This window comes from Lissotriton vulgaris, chromosome 6 (assembly GCF_964263255.1).
Source record: "Lissotriton vulgaris chromosome 6, aLisVul1.2, whole genome shotgun sequence".
In the NCBI taxonomy this organism is placed as follows: Eukaryota; Metazoa; Chordata; class Amphibia; order Caudata; family Salamandridae; genus Lissotriton; species Lissotriton vulgaris.
In genome coordinates, this window is record NC_141694.1 from 1616988666 (window position 1) to 1617011307 (window position 22642).

Here is a 22642-nt window from a genome sequence, read left to right on the forward strand (position 1 = left end):
CCCTAATTACTTTTCCCTCCATAGAGAGACCTCTCATAACTCTTCATATCAACCACATAAGCCACATTCATCTGGGGCAATAAACACACATTTTGCTGAAATCTCAGCAGTCAATAATATAACGAAGAACCTCCACCAGCTAAAGGACAGTTTGATTGTAATCCAAATGTGCTTGTCTAGCACCTATTTCAAACACTTTTCAGCATTGATCTTCTGTGCCATCAAAACCGGACAAGTGTAGATCTGCATGAAGCTTGACCGGTTCATTCCCACAGAGGCTAGGCAGCTAGAATGCTTTATTCACACTGGCCTCTATTTCTAATACGTCAGATGCCACATCACACTGCTGCTGTCTGTTCTCTACATGTGTATTTGTTTGTGTGTGTGTCTGTATGTCCATTTGTGTGTGAGTGAGAGAATTTTCAATACTACTGTACGTCCTCTACCTGCTCTGTGATTGAGGGAAGCTAATACTGCTGCTGCCCGTGCTATACCTGTGTGCATTTCTGGTGTTGGTGTCATTCACTGCTGCTGCTGTTTGTGGTGTGGGTGTCCCTCTGTCAAGTCAATTTTTTATTGTATAAAATTATTAAAAATTATTACAAAAACATTTCTAAAAGTTAAAAACACATATGTAACTGTTACTTATATTAGAGTCTGTTGATCATATGAAGAATAAAATGAAATATATTTCAGTTTTTTGCTATGATTCCCTGTTCGGCTTGCTGTAGGAGGGATTGGGCTTTCATCATATATTTAACCCCCCTACATGCCAACATAGGAGATGAACCATCTAGCCATTGAATTACTGCTTGCCTACATGTCCGAATGTTCAATTTGTTAAAAATGTCCTTTAAAAGCCGTCTCCTCAAATCATTAAGCGCCGGGCAAGCACATAGTAAGTGAGTTAATGATTCATTTTGATATCCACATAGATGACAATGAGAGTCAAGGTAACAATTTTGCCAGGATGGTAACAAGTCCTTTGAAAACTGTAGGCCTAATCGATGGTTTATATATCTTTGTTTTAGGAACCTATTGAAATGACTTTCCAGATAGGTCTGTGGCTTTGTCCCGGAGTATGAATTTATCACGGTCCACCCGTGTCGTCGTTTTGCTGTACTTGTTTTATCTTCCAGATGGGATTCCCATTTGACAGCATTGTTTGTGATTTTGTCAAAGGTATTTCTATCGGGCATTGAGGCCCAGGTTTCTTCAATTCCTATACAGGTCAGGGATTGGGACAAAAAATCTCCCCAACTATTTGGCACGTGTTGTTTCTGCTGAGTGGCGATTTCTTCCCAACACAGGTTATCCAGTGAGCCTTTTTCTGACATTCGTAATTTGTGGCAGAGTTTCACAAAGGTTCCCATACTGCGAAACTTCTGGTTCAAAAGGCTAAATTCTAGACGAATCTGCGCCGGGGCTGCCGATTTAGGGAGATTTAGGGTGGCTTTATATATCTTTGTTTGTAAACTGTTTAACCGTCCCGCTTCCTTACCACGCCAGGTGACCAATGCATATGACAAGATGAGTAGGGATTGTGTTTTCATCACTTCCAGCAGATGTCTGTAGTTTGGGTAGCTTAGTTTTTTTTGCAAATGTCGGTATGCGTAGATCAAGGACTGTGTTTTTGCTTTTAGATCTGTTTTGTGTTCTTTGTTTGTTTGGCCTCGCCCCAGTTTCAGACCTAGGTACTTATATGATGTTTCCTCCTTTATTGGGGTACTATTTGCGTACTATTTGAATGCTGTCTGTTTTGGACCCACGATGCGGACCGCTTTGGTTTTGTCTTTATTTAGTTCCAAGCATTCGTGTTCCAAATAAGTTACCAAGTTGTTAATCATCCTTTGCAGGACTATTGGCGTTTGACTCAGAACGACAATGTCATCTGCATACTGCAGGAAGGAGATTGGGATTTTTGACAGATAGGGATGATGACCTTTCCCCACCTCCATGTGACTGACGATGTCTGCCATATATAGGTTGAATAAACTTGGTGCCAGTACACAGCCTTGTTTCAGGCCCTGTTGTGTTGTAATTTCGGCTGTGACGCTGCAACCTCCCAATTTAACTCGAGCCCATGTGTTACTATACAAGCTTATAATTGCATCCAGTAGTTTCTTCGGGAGGCCCCGTGATCTCAGTTTTTCCCACAGTCTGGTTCCATTCACCCTGTCGAAGGCTGCTCGCAGGTCTATAAAACAAGCGTACAGTCTTGTCTTCCTTTTTTCTGCTTTTTCTTTCAACAGAGACAGGGTTGTCAGGTTTGTTAGTGTACCGGTTCTAGGCCGGAAACCCGTTTGGAACATTGGTATTATATTTGTGGTTTCCATCCAGTCTTGAAGTTGAGATAGTAAGCATGACCCATACAGTTTTGCCTCCACATCCGTCAGTGAAATCAGCCTATATTTCCCAGGCTCATTGTGATCACCTTGTTTGAAGATGGGGTGAATTATGCTCCCGTTCCAGGATCTGGGCAGTTTTTGCTGGTTGTAAATTGCGTTAAAAAGTGGTGTTAAATATTCTGCCCAGAATTAAGGTGAGTGTTTAAAGATGGAGTTTGGAAGCCCGTTGGGACCCGCTGCCCCCTCTTTTTTCAGGCGATTTATAATTGTTTTTAGGTGGTCTGTTGTTACTAGGGTATCGGAAACTATATCTACTAAATTTTCTGATTTGTCCCTCTGGATCTTTTTCTAATCTGCTGTCGGCAATGCCTCACCTTCAGTTATCAAGGAAAGTTTGCACTGATGAAACTCACGTTGTTCCTGTTCTGTGTATATGAATTCCCATGTGAATAACATATCTCTGCAAAAGTTAAAATGATGGGTATTGTGAGTTTTTTTTTTAAAGAGTTTCATATAATGTCTCAACTGAGGGCAAATGTATTTGTTTTGCTTTGAAATTCTCATACCAATGCAAAAGGCTGTAATGTGGGCCTGGCATTTCTCTAGCTTCTACCATGGGCCTCAACATCAGGATGAAAATGTAATCCTTGAACCTAAAAGGGAAAAGCAAAAGTGGTTAACTGATTGCTCTTCTTCCTATCTCTTACATATGTAGTGGACAAATGTTATCCCATCAAATCCAAAATTATGTGAGTTAGTCAATAACCTTTTATCACAGTAATATCTTTACCTCATATTACTGCTCACACCTTGGTATAAAGCCATTGTAATTAAGTTGACAATGTATGATATTGTTTATAAGAAAACAGCAAATGTTCATACGTTGTTGGGTTAACATCAAACAATGTTGCAGAGTTTAGGAGTGAAGTGGTTGCCCAGTTGTTTCTTTGAGAAAAGAAGCAGTCTTCAACCACGCTTACATGAAAATGGAACATAGCAACATGTGGGAATGGTTTACTCTGATAGACTGATTGGGCATCTTTGTTAATTTCTCTTGGATATTGTGTGGGTGATGAATAGTGAGAAAAATATTTGTAGATATTTAATGTTTGCAAAAGTTGTAAGTTGAGGGGCAGCTCAACACCCCTTAATTCTGAAACACCCTTTTTACTCCTTGTCTGTACCCCTTACAGAGGCCCACAGGGCAAGCAGGGGTTACTGGACCCAACAGGTTGTGGCCTTTTACACCTGCTGTGCAGGTTCTCGACCTACTGTCGGTCCAAAGTACCTAGGCCAAGTATTGCTTCTTTCCAGCACTTAACGCTCAGTGGTAGCATGGGCCTAGCAGTCCGAGGCTCTTCGAGGGGGAGGTAGGTGTGAGGCATACACAGGCTCAAGACTCAAAGTACAAACAGTAACTGCAATAAATGTATGCTTCAGTCAAACACTTGCTTTTATGTGATAAGTAGTATTTTAATATAAGCACACAAAGCACTGAGGCAACATACTATTCGTAGTCTCTTAAGGTCCGCCTGCTAGCATTGTCCTAGACAATATCCTTGACTTCCTGTGTCACTTCTAGTGAGATTGGTAATTCCCTTATTTGATACTGAAGGGAACTGTCAGGCAGCCGCAGCCCGTACAGGTAAGTGCTGTGGGCCGGGTGGAAGGAAATTCGACCGACGACGATGAGGGAAAATATTTATTTAATTTTCTCTTGTAGTCATCTGTCGAATCCTGAGCTGCCCCAACCCCCTCCCCTATTTCCCCCCACCCAACCTGCCCCACCGCTCTTACCTGCACAGGCTGTGGCTACTTTCAGGTGCGTCCCATGCGACAAATCTAAGTTTGGCTATAAAAGTCAACTTCAAAAGCACTACGCTCTAAACCTTGCAATTCCCCAAGAGGCCACTGGCCTCAAACAGTTTTAACCAACCCGATGGCAGCTGGCTAGTGTGGGAGGACCAGGGTGTCTCTGCAGGCGGCAGTCTCCCGATGCTGAGGTTCTGCGACTTCATGCAGTCTTTCCATGATGACGTGCCAAGCTTCCTCAGTCTCCAAACAGCCCACATCTGTATCGGGTGTCCTTCTACATGGCTCCTCACTATAGGTAAGTGTTCTTCACAGCACCCGGGGCACAGCAATCCAGGGCAACTTCCCTGCTCCCCCACCCTGTGGCCCTCTCCTGGCACAAGGGGTCGACGGCATCCTCTGTATGAGGGTGAGGACCCTTACTTCACAATGGCCACTACCTGCCACCGGGCAGACAGGGTTTGCCGACTGGTCCTGCACAAGGATGATGACCTCTTCACTGTGGCCCCCTCCTGATATACAAGGCTCACTAACCGATTCGGCATCAGGGTGAACGCCTGTACATCAAAGTGTCCCCCTCCTGGGACATAAGCATCACTGACTGGTTCCACACATGGGAGATGGTCATTACTTCACGGTGTCTCACTCTTGGCACGCAGCAGTTGCTGACTTCATCCATGCAGCGTTCCTGACTGTACCAGGTATCTCACACTTCACTCACCCGGATCCATCCGGCAACATCCCCACTGGGGACAGCCCTTACTTCACGGCAACACCGTCTTGGCATACGGGGATTGTTAACTGGTTCGGCACCCGGGGAAACAGCTCTTACTTCTTGGTGACCCCCTCCTAGCACACGGGGGGGTAGCTAACTTCATCTATGCCCCGGCCCCTTCGGTGTAGACTTCTTTAGTCGATTCTCTTTGCCTCTGCACAGCACTGGAGTAGAAGAGCTCTTTCTGTAGGTTTCGACTGTGGGACCAAATTCTTTCTTCTTAGTTCACCTTAGGCAAACGTCCTTTGCAATAAGACCATGTAGATAAACTCTGTAGCCATATCAAACAGTAAAACATATGAGCAGATTGTTTTGAAAAAACACTGTTGTCAGGTCCTGGAGAAGAACAATGAAATCTACTTTCAACAATTTCTGATCAACAGTTCATTGCTGTTGTTCCATCTTTAGATTTTACATATGTATTAAGTGAATTGTAATATTTCTGGAAAGTGAACACAAATGTTAGGTTCATTTTCCAGGAATAACTTTGCTATTGAAAGAATAATCCGTCCTAGAAAAGGAGCAATAGCTGAAGAAAGTTACATATGTTCTGCATCCACATGACGTTTCTTGTTCAAATCCTCCTTTAATCCTAAATTCTGAGACCGCAATTAATTTGCCTTCCACATCTTTGGTTTCTGTAAGGACTGCCGTCTAGTTAATTTGACAGCCAGGGAAGAGCGCAGGGTCACTATCTTGTAATCTGTATTCTAGGACACAGCAGGGAAATCTGAATTAGGGCCAAATTCACCCTCCTGCCAGCAGCGGGGCCGGCACAGATTGGAGGTAGGGGGGCAGAAGGGGGAGGCCGCAGCAGGTAGGGTGGAGTATGCAGAAGAGGGGGGAGGATGTTGAAGCGGCTATAAAAAAAACTTTAAAATAATAACTTACCTTTTCGCTGCTTCTTCACGACGTGTCTCCTCCGTAGTCCTCCCTCACTCGGCCACAGGAAGCCTACCCAGGCTCCCATCAGCCAATGACAACATTGTGATTGGTCGGAGCGCCGCGTTTCAGTGCTCAGACGCTGACTGGAGGCCTGGGCATGTTCTCCACATAGGCTGAAATACAGCCTGCGGAAGTGCGTAAGACTGTTTTGGGCGGCCCAAGAGGGCCGTCCAAGCAGTCATTGTGCACTTTAGATGGGTACAAACACTCCTCCCTTGCCCCCGCCCCCTCACGCAAAGCTGTGGGCAGAAGTAGGAGAAAATAAAATGATAATAACGCGAGTTATTAGCATTTTATTTTCTCAGTTTTACTACAAAAAAGCAGTGGGGCTACGCTCCTCCCCCTTAGTGGAGGAGCCGCCACTGCCTGCCAGGGTAGCTGCGTCCCATGTGTGCTGAGTACCCGCTTCAAATGCAAACAGTTGTGAAAATTTTTGTGCCCCAGACCAGCCACTCTACTTTCCCTCTCTAAAACCCCAATGTAGCTCCCTGTCTCTTGGGGACCTCCCACAGCTGTATGTGAGATACTGAAACTCAGCTTCTGTTTTGGAGTGGAAACTAGTGAACTCTTACCCCCACAAAAAAAACGATCTTATAATGTAATAAAGTTGTCAGAAAATCTTCAAATATATTTATCTTTTCAGCACACATAACAGTATGAATCAGGATTGTGGCAAAAAGCACGTCGTGGAATCAAAAATAAGGAAAATTAAGTTGTTGGCTATTTTACTTTGGAACGTGTGTGTGTCACTTTTAAATCTATCACGCCAATGCTGACACAACCATCAAACCACATTTATTAAAATTGAGGTTACTGCATAGACCGGCCTGATTTTGGAAGCTGAAGTAAAAGCGGACAGAACCCAAGCGTTGTGGTCTCAGATTGCAGCTTGCTGTCCTGGAGGAGTGTATCCCAAACCCACCGCAGAGCAGGCCAGATTGGAATGACTGATTTGTGGAGGCCTGGAGCACAGCCAACATGGTGATTGAATTAGCTCCAGCTCCAAGGAGTTCTGTATGCAGCTCAGGCCCGCGAACAGCACTACATGTTGGGAATTTAACATTGTTATTGGGCATTTCATCTGTTTTGTAAACAAAAATATAATTGGAACGTATAGGGTTTCGCTCTAAGCATTGCCAGCAGTGCTATTTACCATAAAGCGGAAAAGTGGGATAAAGAGAGAAACTTAAACTACTCATTTTCCAAAAAAATACTACTAGTTTCCATGGCTGCTTTCACTAAAAATGAATACTTTCACTTCAACGCATCAGTGCACTGCATTATCTCTGGGTTTCATCATTATGTAAGTTTCAACCGAGCCCACCCTTCTTCTTGGAACCCATACCTTACAGTGAGGCTAACTCTCTTTTCAGGTTTTGGGGGAATTTAACTTGATTTATCGTGTTCTACATGTTAGTGTTTAATGCTGTCGCCTGCTTAACCTGCTGTTAAGTTCTATTATTGCACCAAGATCTCATTTTTATTGCATTTTGCCCTCCTCCGAGTAAGCTGATACACCTTATTGTCTAAAAGTTTTGCCTTTGCAGACGTAAATACATTTGTGACGGTTTGTGAGGGTTTTCTCATGCACTGTAAAACGGCGAGGCTCATGCAGGCTTGTGCCAGTCTGAGAAGGTTGTGAAGGGTTTCGACATATGTGCATGTTGGACTTGGCCCTTTTTGCAGGGTCATCCCTAAACCTTTTGCCTTCCTCTTAGCCTATTTTATGACATTGTGTTGGTGGTTTTAGGACTCTGGGCACTTTAGCACTGCTGTCCAGTGTAAAGTGTGTGTGCTCTCTGTGATAAATATGGTAAGATTGGTCTACACCTGTTTGACCTACTTTATTTACCTGTCAGTCCCTTGTAAAGTGGTATCTCATATACCCAGGGCTGGTAGAATAAATGCTACTGGTGGGCTTGCAGCGCTGTTTGCGCCACCCACCAAAGTAGCCTTTCAAACCTACCTCAGGCCTCTGCCATTGCTGGGCCTGTGCGCATAGTGTTACTGCTGCTGTGACGTGACACCTAAAGTGTGTGCCATGTCTGTGACCCCCTTTTGCTGCATGTCAGTCACCCCTAAGGTAGGGCCTAGCTAGCCCTATGGGCAGGGTGCATTGTAGGTAAAAGATAGGACATGTATCTTAAGTGTGTGACATATCCTGTTCGTGACAAACAGCCATTTTGGTTTCTCACTACTGTGGGGCTGCTCTCCCATAGGACTGCATTGGAAATTCCCTGATAAGTGTTTAAGTGGTAATTCCTGATATGAGAGGCGCAGCGTGGTCAAGGTTGGTATGTTTGGAATAGTGATAATAAATGCTACGCAATGGTGTGCACAGATTTATTATAACTATTTTAGAAATGCCACTTTTAGAAGTTGGCATTTCTGTGTGCTATGTGTCTGCCTGCCTGATGTGAATTGAATGTCTGTCTTTTAAATGACCAGGGCTGAGAGGTGTGTGTGGCTTCAGGAGGGGCAGGGTGAGTTAGCACTAGGCTGAATGGGACACCTGCATGGGGAGTAGTGGGAGGAGAAGTGAAGTATTTTTTATTTGTTGATTAATTAAAATCATTACAAGCAAGGAAAGATAAAAGCAACCGAGTAAATCAGGCTTATACTATACACAGAGTTTAACCTTAAATTATGTTTCTTACCTATTTTATATCGCAATAAAGTTATTTACCCGTTCTACTCCTTTGAATTTTTTCTCTGCAATAATGATAAACTTAACAAAAAGATAAGTAAGTTTAATATTGGCCCCACACAATTCAATGAAGATATCATTGACTTCATCAGCCCACATGCCATCACCTCCGATAACAACATTCTACTGGGAGACCTCAACTTCCACCTGGAAAAGAAATACAACAACACCACCACCACCCTTCTGGACAACCTAGCCAATCTCGGACTCAGTCAACTTGTTGACACCCCCACCCACCTCGCCGGACACACGCTCGACCCTATCTTCACCTCCAGCAAACACATCTCCTTCAATCACACCACAGCTCTCCATTGGACGGACCACAGATGCGTTCACTTCAGCTACAAAAAGACCACGACCCACATCCCACCACAACCTATTCCTCGAAGGAACTGGAACAAAATCACCACCGACCAACTCTTCACATCGCTTAACCAAAACCCCCCCACCATATCATCGGACCCAAACCAAGCTGCCACCAAACTCACACAATGGATCACCCACAGCGCTGACGAATTAGCACCCTTGAAAAACCATCAGATCAAACAAGGTAACAAAAAGGCCCCCTGGTTCAATGATGACCTTAAGAAATCCAAGAAGTTATGTCGTACCCTAGAGAAAACCTGGAGAAAAAACCCAACCACTAACAACCTGACCACCTTCAAGGACGCCACCCGCAAACACCACCAATTGATCAGATCCACCAAGAAATCAGCATTCAAAGATCGACTCGACAACAACGCCCAAAACAGCAAGGAACTATTCAACATCGTCAAAGAATTTACAAACCCCATCGCCGGCACCAACGACATCACTCCCTCCCAAGACCTCTGCGACTCTCTATCCTCTTTCTTTCACAACAAAATCATCGACATTCATAACAGCTTTGCAAACCTGTCCGAAGAACAACCCACTCCACCCACCTCCGATCTAATACAGCACCCTCACAACCTCTGCGCCTGGAACCCAATCACTACTGAAGACACCATCCGTCTGATGAACTCCATCCACTCAGGTTCACCAACTGACCCATGCCCACACCACATCTTCAACAAAGCAAACTCCATCATCGCACCCCACCTCTGCGATGTCATCAACTGCTCCCTCAACCCTGCTACCTTCCCAGAAAGCTGGAAACATGTCAAACTCAGCGCCCTTCTGAAGAAACCCACAGCGGACCCCTCTGAACTCAAGAACTACTGCCCCATCTCACTCCTCCCCTTCCCGGCCAAAGTCATCGAGAAAGCCGTCAATAGCCAGCTCGCCGCCTTCCTTGAATCCAACAACTCACTCGACCCCTCACAGTCCGGCTTTCGAGCCAAACACAGCACCGAAACCGCCCTCATCGCTGCTACGGATGACATCCGAACGCTCCTGGACAACGGAGAATCAGTTGCCCTCATCCTACTTGAACTCTCTGCCGCCTTCGACACCGTCTGTCATAACACCCTCATACAACGCCTCAACAGCGTCGGAATACAAGGTAAAGCCTTGGACTGGATCATCTCGTTCCTCGCCGGAAGAACACAAAGAGTCCGCCTCCCCCCATACAAATCAGAGGCCACCGAAGTCATCTGCGGCGTACCACAAGGATCATCACTCAGTCCCACCCTCTTCAACGTGTACATGAGTCCCCTCGCAACCATCGCACGCCAACACGACCTCAACATCATCTCATACGCTGACGAAACCCAGCTAATCCTCTCCCTCACCAAAGACCCCAACACCGCCAAAACCAATCTACACGAAGGAATGAAAGAAGTAGCCGAATGGATGAAGAACAGCCGTTTAAAACTAAACTCAGACAAAACGGAAGTCCTCATCTTAGGATCATCCCCCTCTGCTTGGGACGACTCCTGGTGGCCACCGGCTTTGGGTACAGCACCCATACCTACAGATCACGCACGGAACCTGGGCTTCATCCTAGACTCCTCCCTTTCGATGACCAGACAAATCAACGCTGTTACATCATCATGCTTCAACATCCTACGTATGCTCAAAAAATTCTTCAGCTGGATCCCCACCGAAACAAGAAAAACAGTCACCCACGCATTAGTCACTAGCCGACTAGATTATGGAAACAACCTTTACGCCGGAACCACAGCCAAACTACAGAAAAAACTACAACGCATCCCAAACGCCTCAGCCAGACTCATACTCGACATCCCCGTCAAGCCCACATTTCCGGTCACCTGAAAAATCTTCACTGGCTTCCAGTCAACAAGAGAGTAACGTTCCGTCTCCTCACCCACGCACACAAGGCCCTCTACGACCTAGGACCCGAATGCCTCAACAAACGACTGTCCTTCTACACACCCACCCGCCAACTACGTTCATAAAAATCAAGCCCTCGCGGCAATTCCGCGCATCAATAGATCCACCATGGGAGGAAGATCTTTCTCCTACTTAGCGGCCAAAACCTGGAATTCTCTCCCCACTCACCTTCGCCTTACACAGAACCACCTCTCCTTTAGAAGTCAGCTAAAAACCTGGCTATTCGATAAGTAATGCACCCACCCTCCCCCAAGCGCCTTGAGACCCTCTGGGTGAGTAGTGCGCTATACAAATTTCTGAACTTAAACTTGAACTCAAACAGGTAATAATTGCTTACCTGCATGTTCTAATTCCTAGTTGATTAAACATCGGTTTCAGAATGGACTTCCGAGCGTCTGCCAAAGCTGGACATAAGGTTCCTATATGAATTATTGTTTCATCCCTTTGCCTACAAAGCCTGCAAATGCTCGATGACCATTGATTCTCCCATTTTGGTATGCCATCCTTTGTCGGATATCTTCCCAACCTTAAGTGCATGAATTTATTCTTAAACCTTGGTTTTAAATGATATGCCAAATAAGGTTGAGGCGTCAGCTTACCAAAGGATTTAGCAATTGTCCAGAAATTATTTCTTTTCCTTAATTCCTCCTTATCATCTATAATCGTTAATAGGATGGCCATTCGATTCATTTCTTTTTTTTAAACTACTTTACTCCTAAACTCTTCCCCACATACTTGGGATGAGTAGCACTATAGAAGAAATTAAATACACATGAGAGAGGGTCTATGTGAAGATGAGGGCTGCCATTGGAGGGTGGTATCAAGGTCAGACTGGCCGGACCGGTACATCAGGTGTTTTCAATGGGAGCTGGAAAGCTGGGGGCGGTTTTTTGTACCACAAAAAGACCTGCACATTTGCTTAAAGCTGTGCGTATACTGACAAACCATGAAGTGCACAATTGTCTCAACCTAATATAAACTTATTTTCACTTGTACTTTAGTGGTTGTCTATTTACTTACTTATATACTATTGCGCAACCTTCTCTGATGTGTCTGTAAACCTTACCTTTTGTCCTGAATTTTGACCGCCTGTCCTGAATTTTTGTCCCAAATTTTGACCCTTTGTCCTGAATTTTTACACTCACTGTCCTGAATTTGCACCCATGCCAATTGGTCACCCTAGATATCACGGCGACCCCTCCAGGTGCCGGTGGTTGGGGAGCGGGGCGGTGATCCTCGGCGTTTAGATGGAAGCAGGGGGCTACCAATGACAGAGGCATTAAGTTCAGGCGCCCTGAACCCACTCATCACCACCACATGAAGAAAGAAAAGAACCTGATTAGCTCGTCGACCCAACTTCCAGAAAAAAACTTTGACGCCATGGAAAGGCAGCAGCATTTGCTGTCTGCAAGTCTGTCAAATTAGATTTGTACAATAAACCCATTTGAAAAAGAAACTGCGTTAAATGTCTGCCCCATCACAGTCACCACTCTGCATCTTTAATCCCTCGTTCACCCCTCTTTTAAACCTCAGGTCAACTCGTCTCCCTAAAATTTCGGGAGGGGGTGCTAATTCATCCAGCCGAAGCCATGTGCAGAGTGGAGATGCAGGGGCTTCTAAGTAGGGGTGAAAACACAACAAAGCCTCATCACCAAGTAAATGGTCCTTTAAAGACCTGTGTGAAGTACTCTGGTGCGGCTGTGTGTGTGCTGTGCCGGGAAACTGTCTCAGACAGACACACACATTCTTATAACATTCACACTCATCAGAATGACAAATCACCACTTCTAGCTGCCTCGTCATGGGGTGGGAGTGGGAAGATGTGCACAGCAGGGGGAAAGGGATGGCCAGTGCAGGTGACGCTTTTCTTTTGTATAGGAATTTTTGCTGGCTTCATAGCCCAGGGTTTGCTGTCTGTGCACTTGTAAAGATGCGCACTTGTATAGATGTGTATTCCATACTAGTGCACAGAGAGCACACCCTGGGCTATGACGCCAGCAGGAATTACTTTACAAAGGATAGGTGTCACCTGCACTGCCATGCTGTTTGTGCACTTGTATGGAATACACATCCATGGCTCTGCTCACCAGATAAATGGTGAACAGGGCCATGGATCTGTCTCTTTTTGCATCCAAGGGCACCGACGAAGAAGCAGAGGAGACCCAGGCAAGGAGAATCCAGGAGACATTTGACCCACACCTATCTAGAAAGTGAGACCTTCGGGAGGGGCTGGATGCCAGGACGACAGTGCTGCTGATCAGCCAGACTCCACTGAATAGTATCAGAAGAGCAGGCAGCAGTTTTTAAGTAAGTTCCAGTAACTTTAATGCATTATACAGCATCACCAGCATTACCTACTGGCTGCATATCTAGGTTACGGTGTTTTAGACTTACATGCATGGAAACGTCAAAGAGGACAGTCCCCTCCGAATATGCAAATGTATTGTAAGCTTGTAGGGGCAGATTTACAAGCCCCTTGGGCTACTTTTGCGTCACTTTTCCCATGTTAAAAGTGACGCATAAGTGGCGCAAGGGGCTTGTAAATCTGCCTCGTAGCTTTTGGGATGCCAGTGGGTTAACTTTAGGGTTCAGGGTGGGTATGGGTTTTGGGGTGGCAGTGATAATTTTAGGGTTCAAGGTGGGTATGAGTTTTGGGGTGCCAGGGGTAATTTTAGGGTTCACGGCGTGTATGGGTTTTGGGGTGCCAGGGGAATTGTTAGGGTTCAGGGTGGATATGGGTTTTGGGGTGCCAGGGGTAATGTTTGGGTACAGGGCGGTTATGAGTTTTTGGGGGGCAGGGGTAATTTTAGGGTTCAGGGTGGGTATGGGTTTTAGGTTACCAGCGGGGTAATTTTAGGGTTCAGGGTGGGTATGGGTTTTGGGTTGCAAGGGGGGAACATTTTAGGGTTCAGGGCAGGTATGGGTTTTGGGGTGCCAGGGGGACAATTTTAGGGGTCAGGGCGGGTATGGGGTGCCAGGGGGCTAATTTTAGGGATCAGGGAATGTATGAGTTTTAAGGGGCCAGGGGGGTAATATTAGGGTTCATAAGTGAGCTCTAATTGTTGTTCACTTTCAAATGCAAAATTCCCCATTTTTTTTCTCTCAGCTTGGCCTGAGCATTAACCGATCCTGATTGTCTACCATTTTAGCCCCGCCCCTATTGATTAACATTAGCCACGCCCCTTCGTTTGCCAGGTTAGCCCCCCCTGGAAAAATGTCTGCGGATGCCCATGAGGGGGTCTACCGTCACCCAATGATGCATGAAGGTATATCCGTTTTCCTGCTTTTCGAAGAATCGCGTTTATTCAAGTTGAGGACATGCTGCATTTAACATTTTGAGGACAAATTCAGGGTGTTTTACTCATGGGATTTAGATTGGTTCTCAAGTCCCGTCGTGATTTCAGTATTGTTAGCGTCATCAAAGTCACTAGAATCACAACAATCAACGCTAGTGGGTCTATTACTTGCAATACGCATATTGTCTTTGCTCCTGGAGTGTTGACACAGCTCACCAGGTCACACTTGTGTTTAGAGCCAATTCAACATTGCTAATTTTAGCATTGGTGGGCATATTTTTATGGAAGCATTTTATCATCTAGAAAACATCAAATAACAGGGTCTGATGCATGTTCTTTTGCTGTCCCATTGGTTTGATGCATTTTCTGAAAAGACTACATGTATTATAACATACGCAGCAAAAGATACGATTCTGCCTGATTCTGTATGATTGAGTAGAAAGTACATTAATAAACCGAAGCAATGTATTCAATCGCTGTGTGCAAGTTGAGACAACCAAAAATACCCTTGTTGTGTATCAGCCTGTGGTAGGACCAGAAGTTTAACAAATGTTGGGGTTTGAGAAGGGCACTGTTGATGTGGTGCGGGGCATATTAATATGATCAGAAATTGAATCCGATCTAGTACAAGGCGTAGTACGATGTGAAATGGCGGAGAAGAATGCACCAGGTTGTAAATGCCTGAGGCACTTAAAGATTTGTTACCTCTCTAAAGAAATCTAACAGAATGCCTATAAATTAATATTTTCAGCTTAAGCCAGGATGATGTGAAGTGTGATCGGCAAGATGGCTTTATAATTTATAAAGCTATGCAGCCCACGGCCATTCTTCATGATTTAACATGAAGATCCCAGGTTGAATGGCTTAACAATCGGCTGTCATGAGTGATGGATTCATTGGTGTGTAAGAAGGCCCCTCAATTGGTCCCTTCCCTCATTTCCTCATCAGAGCAGTGACAAGCTGCAGGGAGGAGTGGGGGTTCAGTATAATGCCTGATCAGGCATTAACAGAGGTGGCTCCCACATTCTGAGGAGCTGTTCCGTCAGTTTGGTTAGGTGCGGATGCTGGGGGATTTGGGGTGAGGGGTCAGGTGTAAGGGTTGTGATTTTTGGACTAGGCTGTGGAAAGGAGAACACTTCATCAATGCGTAACAAAACACATACAGGTGATCATCATTTGGGGTGGAGGGAGGTTGTTTTGAATAGGGTGCTATCAACAGCGGACCTTCTACTCCACAACACAAACAGTGCTGCTTTTTGTGCAAGTGCTGTCACACCGCACAGTTAGGGGACAGTTATTTTATAATTGTGCCCCTCCCCCACCGAGGTAGACAAACTAAGTCACACACCATTCAGTGACTTAGAACCCAAACAATACCATGTACTGAAGTCCTGGTAAAGCTGGCGACCCCAGTAGGCTACTGTAAAAGGCTGTAAGGCGTAACCGTTCAAGGGTAGGAAACAGAGAGCAGCTTTTGCCACTGTGGACTGGGCTTCAATTGTATGTCTTCCATGTTGAGATAATAAGTCAATCGCATTAAACTCCTCCATACACTTGTTATATAAATATACTACTGCAACTGCTCCAGGACGGTATTCTGGGTAGAGATTATGCAGTGTTTCCAAATACACTCTGACAGTGTTTCATCACATATTTAAAACAAATCCCCAGACTAGTACACCATTCCACCAAAATGATAGTCTGTTAGGTACCCCCCACTCACTATCTGCAAAAGCTATCACCCTAAACATAGCGCTCCCTCAGGATCCCCCGGCTAAAAGAAAGCGAAATGGGGTTACATATCAGGGAAGCCAGGCAAAACAACTGAAATTGTGCTCAAGCCCCCCTTTGGCCAACACCACCCCCTCTCCCCTCCCCCAGCCCCAGAGGTTGCCGAGATTCAAATTCAAATTCTTCTGCTCCTTCTATCGATGCAACCCTATTGGTCCAGATCGAACACCTGGTCAAATCTATAATATCTCCGGTGATAGAAAAAATGAACATTCTAGGGGATAGGCTTACGGGATTAGAGGAAACGATTAAGGCCAATTCGATACTCATAAAAAGCATTGCAAAATCTAACCAACCCCAGTCTCTCGCTACCACAGAAGTGCCTAAATCATCTGCACGAAGTACTAAGGTCCAAATCCAACCAGTAGCCTCACTCACGCCAGTTCTAAATACTCCTAGAGTATCCACTAACTCTACATTAGTACAGTGCACTTCCGCCAGAGTAGGATGGAGCAAAGAACCAACACTCCATAAGGGGACAGTTCCTAACCATGGCAATATGCCAAGATTATTTAATCATATTCACCTACCACCGGAGGCCGCTCCATTTGTGTGCGTTCTCTCTGGAGTGCCAGCACTCACAAGTGGAAAAGTCGAAAGGCATCAGGACCTAATAAACAAGGTTACTTTTTGGCTAACAAAAAACAGACCCCTGTCCCCCACTATAGATGGAAGAATCATGAGTGTTAGAAGGGTGGGCTGACTAGGATCCCTCCCAAAAGATATCGCCGGTGACCTGGTTCTAGTAAAATTCAGGAACAAACACGTTGTCCCAAATCTTCATACTTGGCAGCCCCAAAAAGGAGATGGCCCTATATCCACCTGGGATCTACATGACTTTTACCCTACTAAGCCATACCTTTGCTCATTAAGACCAAGCCCTAAGTATAACCACCCGATGGGCAGAAGTGTCCGCGGATTGAGTGGCTGCAATATCTCCACATTTAACCGTTTGAACCATTGTATAACAGCTATCCTTGACTTGCATATGGAAAGTTTTCAATAGATTCACCTTGCTTGTCATCAATTGTTTTAATTAAGGGACAACTAGCTGTAACGGTATTGTCTCAAATGCTAATCCTATAAAATGAACGTAATTAGATAGAAATTTGCATCCAAAGGATGGGCTCACATTTTAACTTGTAGATATTTTGTGTTATTGCAATGTATGTTTTATGATTGTTATGCTTTTATGATTTGAAAATTTAAATTGAATAAAGTTGTTACTGACTGATAAAACAAAGTGAGCCCTTTATATGTTGGGATGCAACAGCCAGTAGTATTTTTAGGTCTCTCCTACGCAGCGCGCATGCGCTGCATAGGCAAGAAGACCTTTAGCGATCGCTTCGGCTTTTCAGCCACAAACGTGCACGCGTTCCATTGCCTTCAATGGCAACGAGTGCACGTTTGGTGATTCACTTGCAGGAGCGCGCAGCGCCATATGGTAGCAATTATCGCTCCTGGTGCTGCTCGCTCTCGCAAGTGAAACGCTTTCACTTTTGATGCCACTTGTTTTTTTTTTAGAGTGTGCACACACAACTCCCAGGCTTGTTTTTCTGGGTGACCGTGTGAAGAGTTACAACTTTTTGTGACGAATGGAGCATCTGCGTGGTTTGAAAGATCTGAAGCAAACCGCATGACCCGTGGATTTCAGAAGGGGACACAGTGCACCAACCAATAAGCAGTGATTTATTCACGGGGAATGTACAATGCGCCTTTAAGCTGTTTAAGTCACTTCCTCTGTACCCCATACAATTGCCCTGACTAAAACCACCCTGCCCCCCCCCCCCCTCTTTTGGAGATTTTTGGAGAACTCTTAAACTTGAAAACGAGGGAATCATAAACTGTGTCTGTTCTGTGGGTGTTAGGGGTGGGTAGCTTGTAACAAACACTACTTCAGTAGTGCAATATTGCACCGCTGTTTCTGTCAGACTCTTGTCTGTTTTGTGCGAGGGAATCCTGTACAGTAACTGCCAATGTTGGATTTTTGTTTGGGAAGATAGCTAGCTTATTGTACGGCAGCGAGTGTAGTTATGCCTTCTCCCCGCCCTACCAATTCTCCCCACCTTAGATGTCCGTGTGCCCAACATGCACTTAGCTGCAGGTCTACGTCGTATCTGTGACGTTTAAGTGTGCAACTTGCTGCTTACTCTGGTTTTTTTTGGGGGGGGGGGGACAGTTCACTACTCCAGCCAGGGTTGTGCCTTGTATCTGTGTGCTTGCCGTCCTGCTGTACCTGTTTTGTACAGAAGACATGCTCGGTCCGCGCCTGTCTGCACGTCTTCCATCTCTCTCGGTGCCTGTCCAATTTCTCTGAGCAATGCCCTCTACAGTACGGGTTTTGTAACTAAAGTTACTCTGCTGTGTGTGGTGGAAATATACTGCACCTGGGACGAATGCTTTACTGCTCTTCGTACTGAACTTGTGTTAGGGTTGCAAGGATTGGTTCGGTTAAGTTCTGGTGTGTATTTAATAGTTTTATTGCACATAAGTACCGAGATGTGAACAAATGAAGCCTTGCTGTCTGTGCTTTACCCACGCTAGTCCCTAAAACTAAATTATGCCGATTCGGCATGTGCAAAATATGTACTACGTAAATAAGGGAATCTTGCACGATCCTTGTCTGTGCGTTGTCAGGCTCCCGATATCTTGGTTCGTGGCGTTTGTTACTTTGCGCAGGAGGACAGGAAGATTTCTACAATTGAGTTGTATCATGATCTCTTTGGATATAATATAAAGGACCTACAGTAAAGACTGTTTGTATGGTGCTGATTCCTGTATATCTGTTTGTTCCTCCTGTTGATTACTACTTTTTCGCAATCAAATTTTGACTATGATTTGAAGTGGCCACGTATACTGCGGGACTATCATACTTAGATCCTGGATTTTACGATAGAAAATAGGATTTGGATTGTCACGTCCAAAGCCGTAACTTTGGGTCCATTCAACAAGTCTACATATAATTTTTGCCCTGAGGAAGTTCCTTTCACAGGAATGAAATGCGTTGGCTGTTGTCCAGTGTTTTGTATGAAGATCAATAAAGAATTTTTTTAAATTAAGTGAACGGTCTGTGACTTCATCCCTGATGCTTCCGCCACTTCTGTATTGAATTTCGTCTCTGGATTTCCAGTGGGACCGAGCTGCAGCAGGTCCCATGGTTGGCTGGCATAGGACTCAATAATTTATGGGACTATATGATTGATGTGCTCATCTTAAAGTCGGCTGTTGGTTTATTTGTTGTATTGCGTAAAAGAATGTTTTTTATTGTTGCTGTTGTGCCCTATACGCCTGTAGGGAAGTAAATATGCACTATTCTGCGCGTGGAGTTAATCTGTTTATGTCAACACTGTACCTGTGGTGAGCTTTAATGAAGATTAAGAAACCAGTTTCTCTGTACTACAGCAAAAACTGACATGCTTTGTCGTCTCTTGTGTTTGAAAACACAGTGGAACCGTTTTGACATGGTTTCACATCGTGGAGAAGGTACCTCGTTTGACGGTAGGAGGGCCGGGGCACGAGGGGTGAGCTAGACGGTAGGAAGTGCTGCTTCTTCCATGAAGCATGAACTTGTGGTTCGGCTGTTGTTGTTGTCCTGAATCTACCTCTGTCCAACCTCCTTAGGTTGCTCCACAAGGTCACTGTGTTATGATTCCACACTGCTTATCAGCCAGCTAGTGATTGGTGAGGTCTGGACTTTGAGGAAGAGAATTGTATTCACAATTCCTCTCACGAATTCCCCTCAACTACTTTATTTTCTCTCACCCTTCATTTGTGCTCTTTTCCCTCATTTCCACCTCCTTCACCGGACATTGTATCATTTGAACAGATTCAGTTCTCCTCTTCCTGGTATTAAAACAGTAATTAGATGTACAGAAATCATCATTACCTCTGCTTCTGTCTTTAAATGTAACCTTGTCAGTGACGTTTTACTACCAATTCCAATGTATTAAGGAAAGGATAGAAGTGCCATTTTGCCATCCTTCCTTGTGGCATTATATGCTTTTGAGCTCTTGCAGCGGAGCTGTGGTTGCTGCTGAGTATGGAAAGAAGTCCGCTCTGACACACTTCTGCATGTACAGGTGGCATGCAGGAAACCCTGTGCTTGGAGGCACCACGTCATCATTTGCTCTAGCACAAGGAGAAGTCATGAGGGAGTTGGTGATTGGTCATCTGCCATTCCTTCTCCTCCCTTCTGCTCTGTGAGTGGGGAAGACCTTTGAAGCAGAGGCTGACCCACACTACATAATCCAGTGTTGTTGCTAATTATTCAGCCAAACCCATTCACTACAGTGCGTTGAAATCCCCTCCTCTGTAGTGATCCGCAGTCCGCAAACATCAAGCTAAAAATCAGACTTACTCACAAGACCCAGTTTACTTGGATTATGGCGTTCAAACTGCTCTGAGTTTCTTATGGACTGGCAAACAACAAAGAAAACAAGCACTGGTATAGCCAATAGGTCTCGCCTTTGGGACCTTATAAGTATTTAGTTATGCTGCACAATATCATTGGTGCAACAACATTAGCTGTTGCATGGCTAAACACTTATAAGGTCCCAAAGGCGAGACCTATTGACTATACCAAAGCTTGTTTGAGGGTTGGGATGGCCGCTTCAAGGATCCCATCATTACACACGAGGAAGACAGAATCTTCTGCTTCAAACTCCATGTGGAAGGTCTTGTCACTTTCAGATTAGAGTTAAGGGATTGAAAAAGTAAAACATAGACCGGAAAGACTGGAACATGGCAAATACAACTGGTTTCTGTGAACACCCAAAAAACCAGTGGAAAGCTCCAGTGACCTTCATTGAACAATAGATCCCAGGGTCACATAACCAAGCCTTACAATATCCACTGTCCGTTGTCTCTATAAGAATGTTTGTTTCCAGAGGTATCTCATGTTTTCTGTTAAGGACATCCCTGGAATCTTGAACAGACCAGTAAGGTAGGAACGTAGGGAATTAAAGAGTTTTAAAACAGCATTTATGGAATAGTCCTAGAAGATATAACAATGGGCCACAGATCTGTTTTTTTCTCATCTTATACATTCTAAAAAATAATTGTGTGGTGGGAGGTATTCAAATTGTACTGATTAGAATTGATGATTGTTAATTGCCAATCAAGCCTATTAAAAACCAATAATTTAATTTAGTATTAAGTTCAGTTTTGAAAAGAAATGGTAGGATCTTCTGGTGTTTTGTAACAAAAAGGATCCATCCTTTCGTTCATGTATATCGATTTGTGAAAATACCAGGTGTCAAAGGACTTGGCATCACCCACTCTTTAAATCCAGTCTCACTGCCAGGTTGATGCTTATCCTACCCTAACCCCTCGACAGCCTCCTCTGTGTTGCTGAGGGTCAAAGTCAACGGTACTGAGGGGCAACCTCGATAAAGTAAACAAGGTTGTTGGAGAGCTGTTTTCTTTCTTTTTATTTATACCTTCATGATCTCTGACATCAGGGCAATAAGGACTCTGCTAGGTGTACAAAAGGACAACCCTGGACAACCCTGGACCAGCTCCTGCTACCCCTTATTGACATATGCGATCTTATTTTCTTAAAGCCTCAACATCATGATTATTAGTATCGAGAGAGACTCTACTGTTTTTTTGGTGAACTGCTTAACCATCATGATAACGTCATTTCTTAAATGAAAAAGGTCTGGATGCTTGCATAAGCATTGTAAGGAGCCTGACCCATAGCTACGGGACGTAGTTGTGTTGATTTTTATTGAAGCTCTTTCTTAAAATGGTACGTAAAGTGGCTTGTAATGCTCTTATTGCATATCATGGCTTTGTATTTGTCACTTCAAAACGACTTATGTCCAGCACCTTCGGATTATTGAGGGAATCTGACACCCAGCAACTTGCAATACTTCCTGTTCTTTCCTCCAACCTCTTTCTAAGCATGTAAATATGTTGCTGGCAGACGTCCAGTTGGTTCCATACTCGTGTTAATACCGATATTTGTATTCACTGAGACATCCAAGGGGCCATTGCAATGGTTGTTTAGCATTACAGAACCACAGCCACTCTCCTAAATCTCAGTTTGGAGTGCCTTCTGCTTTGGTGAACTATAGCAATGAGATTAAAGGAACCTTTGGGCTACCTTCAGTGGAATACCAGAGAGAACTGCCTGTTACCAGGAGCATACGACTCTCAAAGTTTCGAAGTACTTCTCTGTTTGAAGCCTGCATGTAATGGTATCTCTCCAAAAGTGACGTGTTACTTTGCACTTAAGTACTCAGTGACTCTTCAAGTTTTCCTGCCTATACCTTACATCCTCCGTTGTGGAAATATTGCTGGGCAACCTGAACATAGGGTTCGCATCCTTTGTTCTATACAATAGCAGCTTCCTCGATATTCTTCAGATGGATAATGGTGAAACAGGCATGCAGATCTTACAGTTGCGGTTCTTGTCATACTTTTACAAGGCACACTGAACAACTAAAATACTGATACAGTGAAACTAACACTCCTAAATGTGATGGTTGACCTCTGAGCTCTCGCATGGCATTGTGCACCCTCTTCCTCTCCTCTTACCTCTGGCGTCCCACTGAATTACCTGTATCCTTTCAGCCTACTGCGGAAAACTGATTTTATGAACCTTTGTTTAGGGTCCTCATGCGAACCTAGCTATAAGATCCAATGTATGCTTTATACTGCCATTTGACATGAACTAGAACTAAGTTGTGGC

The 22642-nt window shown here is 44.6% G+C and overlaps 1 protein-coding gene across 2 annotated transcripts in view; it reads left to right on the forward strand.

Moving 5' to 3' along the window:
* Positions 1 to 22642, forward strand: part of SRBD1 (S1 RNA binding domain 1) — an 855271-nt gene that overhangs the window by 640330 nt on the left and 192299 nt on the right. The gene's annotated exons all lie outside the window — the stretch shown is intronic.